This window comes from Arachis hypogaea, chromosome 20 (assembly GCF_003086295.3).
Source record: "Arachis hypogaea cultivar Tifrunner chromosome 20, arahy.Tifrunner.gnm2.J5K5, whole genome shotgun sequence".
NCBI classification, from domain to species: domain Eukaryota; kingdom Viridiplantae; phylum Streptophyta; class Magnoliopsida; order Fabales; family Fabaceae; genus Arachis; species Arachis hypogaea.
In genome coordinates, this window is record NC_092055.1 from 65,568,406 (window position 1) to 65,573,163 (window position 4,758).

At 39.4% G+C, this 4,758-nt stretch overlaps 1 non-coding gene across 1 annotated transcript; it reads left to right on the forward strand.

Annotated features, from left to right (window-relative positions):
• Window positions 1-210: 210 nt before the first annotated feature.
• Window positions 211-314, forward strand: LOC112788483 (small nucleolar RNA R71). The gene has a single exon (XR_003195845.1). It is a non-coding gene; the product is annotated as a small nucleolar RNA R71 (small nucleolar RNA).
• The last annotated feature ends 4,444 nt before the right edge of the window (window positions 315-4,758 follow it).

The following is a 4,758-nucleotide window of genomic DNA, read 5'->3' on the forward strand; positions in this document are numbered from 1 at the left end:
TCAACATGGTTCGGCTCCATGACTCCCTTAGTGTTGTGTCTCTCTGATGCATAGTAGTACTCATTCTCAGCCACTGTCTCAATCACTTCAATGGCTTCTTCCACAGTCTTTTTCCTGTTCAATGAACCTCCTGATGAATGGTCTACAGCCTTCCTTGATTCATAAGACAGTCCATCATAGAAAATATGCAATTGCACCCAGTCATGGAACATGTCTGGTGGGCATTTCCTTGTCAAATCCTTGAATCTCTCCCATGCCTCGTAGAGAGTTTCACCATCTTGTTGTCTAAACGTCTGAACCTCAGATCGAAGCCTATTGACCTTTTGTGGGGGGTAGAAACGTGCCAGAAACTTGCTTTCCACTTCATCCCAGGTTGTTAGGCTCCCCCTTGGGAATGATTCCAGCCACTTAGCTGCCTTGTCCCTAAGTGAAATGGGAGCAAAAGCAGTTTATATGCATCTTCCTGGACTCCATTGGACTTCACAGTGTCACAAATTCTCAGGAATTTTGTGAGATGTTGGTTTGGGTCTTCATTAGCACTTCCACCAAATGAACAATGATTCTCCACAAGTGATATTAGCTGTGGTTTGAGCTCAAAATTGTTGGCCTGAATGGGTGGTTTCTGGATGCTGCTACCACAATTCCCAGAGGTTGGGTTTATGTATGAACTAAGAACCCTCCTCTCAGGAATGGCATTGTTTCCATCAGCTCTCTCATGGTTGTGAACTTCTCTATCCATGTTGAGATCTAAAGCTTCCTCAAAATTGTCCTCAGATTCTCCTTCAGATTCCTCTTCTCCCAGTACTCTCTTCCCTCTTGCTTCCCTTCTCAGTCTATGAAGGGTCCTCTCTGGTTCGGTATATGGAGGAGTTGATGTCTCTCCTCTCCTACCTGTCATACAAGAACACAGCACAGGCAACAAACAAGTGAAATACTCTTGGTTAATGGAAGAGTATGGTTAGAGCAGTTGAGGAATTAATTCAAACAGTTAGTGAGTCAGTGAGTTAGTTGCTTGAATTTAAAGGCATAAAGAAAGAAAGCATGTAACAGAGTGCAGAAATTAAAATTCAACAAGTAATGTGTACTGAATTAATCAAAACAAAAAAAAATGCTCAATCTAGTTAACTTCCAATTTGAGAATTGTCAATCGAAAACCAATCCCCGGCAACGGCGCCATAAACTTGATGCGCATAAACTAGTTATGCTACGATTTAGGAAATTGCACGATCGGCAAAATTCCTTCCGGCAAGTGCACCGGTTATCGTCAAGTAAAAACTCACAATAGAGTGAGGTCGAATCCCACAAGGATTGGTTGAGTGAGCAATTCGGATTAGAAGTGTGTTCTAGTTGAGCGGAATCAAGATTTAGATGAGAATTGCGGAATGTAAAATTGGCGGGAAAAGTAAATGACAAGAAATTTAAATGGCGGAATCTTAAATTGCATGAAGTAAAGAGCAGAAGCTAGATTGCTGAAATTAAAAGGGAATGGGGGTGATTGCATGAATGTAATTGCAGAATGTAAAGAGAAAGTGGAAATCAGAAATGGGGAATTCATTGGGTTATAGGAGATATTGAGATCTCCGAATCAAAACATGTTTATCTCTTCCTCAAGCAATGCGTTCATTGAATTTTGCTTGGCAATCTTATATGATTGGATCCCAATCCCTTGGCTCACCAATTCTCTCTAAAAACGAACAAATTCCCAATCCCTTGGTTTAAATGTTCATAAGAAGAGATGATGCTCGATCACTGATTATACCACACAGTTTCATGAACCACAATTTGGTAGGATTACATGTCACAATATCCATCCAAACCCCAATCCAATTCACTGTGAGAAAGCTTCTCTAGCATGAATCCTCCATTCCTTTCCCAAGGTTCCGAAGGATTCCAATTATGGGTAGTTTCTTTCCCAAGACAACTACCCAATGGAATTAGATCGAGAAGCTTTCTAACAAAATTTAAGAGAAAAGATTGAAGAAGAAGATAAACTATTATTGATTCATTGAATTACAATAGAGCTCCCTAACCCAATGAAAGGGGGTTTAGTGAGTCATAGCTCTGAATTCAATTACAAAGATATGAAAACTAGCTAAAAGTAAAAGTAAAAGTCCTCCCTAACTTAAATTCTATCCTATTTATACACTTTCTATATTGAGCTTCTGTTGTGTTTCTTGGGCTTTGAGGCCTCTCCCTGCTTTCCTTTTGCCTTGGGTTTATGATCCATAATCTTGATGAGGCTGTTGATCCAAAATCTGTAACATTCATTGAGCCAACTTAGTGATAATCAAATAATGACACATGACTCAATAAATTGAAATTTCAGACTCATCAATCCTTCAGGCCCAATCCCATAAACCATGATATTCAATTGGGTTTCATACCAGAGTAAGTTTAAGTTAATGTTTGTGCTCAAATACTAACTTAAACCGCAATATTGTTGGCCCAGAAACCTTTTCCAAGAGTGGCGTTTAAGTTGCAGTTTAAGCTTAAACTGTAGCTTAAACGCCAGACACTTCCAGTGATGCCTTTTGTGGAAGCACGTTTAAGCTTCAGTTTAAGGTTAAACTGAAGCTTAAACGTGGAAATGGAAGAAGGCAGCCCTGGAGGGTAACTTAGTCGAACACGTTTAAGCTTCAGTTTAAGGTTAAACTGAAGCTTAAACGTGGAGATAGAAAAGGCAGCCCTGGAGGTCGAACACGTTTAAGCTCCAGTTTAAGGTTAAACTGGAGCTTAAACGTGGAAATGGAAGAAGGCATCCTGGAGGTCGAACACGTTTAAGCTCCAGTTTAAGGTTAAATTGGAGCTTAAACGTGGAAGCTGAGAAAGGTAGCCCTGGAGGTGTCGAACACGTTTAAGCTCCAGTTTAAGGTTAAACTGGAGCTTAAACGTGGAAATGGAGAAAGCAACCCTGGAGGAGAAAACTTGGTCGAACACGTTTAAGCTCCAGTTTAAGGTCAAACTGGAGCTTAAACGTGGAAATGGCTCCTTGGTGCACTTCCCATTTCTGGCGTTTAACCTCCAGTTTAAGGTTAAACTGGAGGTTAAACGTGGAAATGCTTCCTGATTGGCATTCTCATTCTGGCGTTTAACCTCCAGTTTAAGGTTAAACTGGAGGTTAAACGTGCAATGCTTCTTTGGTGAGACTTTCATTCTGGCGTTTAACCTCCAGTTTAAGGTTAAACTGGAGGTTAAACTTCAGTTTCAGCATTTCTTAGCCTTCATGATTCTGGCGTTTAAGCTCCAGTTTAGGCTTAAACTAGAACTTAAACTCCACATGTGATATTCAAGCTTCCTTTATTGACTTTGTTGCTTCCTTGCCTAGCCTCTTCTTCCCTGAAATCATCCAAACAATTGCATCAAAGTCTTGCAAAATTTCATGAGAAATCTTCCATTCATAGCATTCAAGTAATATAACTAAAAACTCATGGAATTTGCATCAAAATCATACTGTTTGGATGGTTCATTGCTTTGTTCTTCTTTTAACCATTCTTGGTTACTTTAAGCTCAAGAAATGCATAAAACAACTAAAACTATCAAAAAAATGCTAGTGAAACTAGCCTAAGATGCCTTGGCATCAACGCCCTAAGAGGGGAGCATTGCTGGCATTGCACGCCAGCCAGGGAGCAGCCCCTGGGCGTTCAAACGCCAATGCAGAGAAGCAGAGAATCTGGAATTCCCTAGCTTCTCAAGACCAAGAGGTCCTACAGAAGCTCCAACTACCCCACCTTCTTCTACCCTACTTTGCTCGAGGACGAGCAAAACTCTTAAGTTTGGTGTTGTCAAAGCCTTGCTTTGTGACTTTTACCACTCTTAAGTATGGAAGAAGAGGACGGAGCAAACTAGGAAGCATGCACAAAAGCTTGTGCAGCCGCCTCAATAAAGACAAAGGAGTAACATAGAAGATATCAAGCACTACATGGGATCCTCAAGGAGGAGCACTGGCCACCATCATTTAGGTAGATTCATTCTCTTTTACTCCTTTCCTGTCTTATTTTTCTGTTTTTCTGTCTGTTTATCTATTTTCTTGTCCTAGTTGCATGATCATTTGCATTGATGTCTTAAAAAGTTGTAAAATATTCCATATATTTCTCACCTTGCTTAAATGAAATGTTTTTTGAAAAGAACTGAGAGATGTATGAATTTCAATTTTAAAATAAGATTAGTTTAATTAGTTTGATATGGTGTCATTTGCTTTTGTTTTCTGAATGTATGATTAAACAGTTCATATTTGAAGTTGAAATTTATGAATGTTGGCTCTTGAAAGAATAAGGAAAAAGGAAAAATATTATTGATAATTTGAAAAATCTGAAAATTGATTCTTTAAGCAAGAAAAATAAGCAAAAAGCAAAAGAAAAAGCATGTTGCAAAAGAAAAACATATATATATGCATGCAAGAAGGAAATAGTGAAAATAAAATAAAAGCAGAAAAACCCATTACTGCCCAAAAACGCAGGAAAATGAGGGCAGATTGAAAAAGCCAATAACCCTTTAAACCAAAAGGCAAGGGTAAAAGGGCCTAAGGCTTTGAGCATTAGTGGATAGGAGGGCCCAAAGGAACAAAATCTGGCATAAGCGGCTAAACCAAGCTATCCCTAACCATGTGTTTGTGGCGTGAAGGTGTTAAGTGAAAAGCTTGAGATTGAGCGGTTAAAGTCGTGGTCCAAAGCAAAAAGAGTGTTCTTAAGAACTCTGGACATCTCTATCTGGGTACTCTAGCAAAGCTGAGTCACAATCTAAAAAGTTTTACCCAGGTAA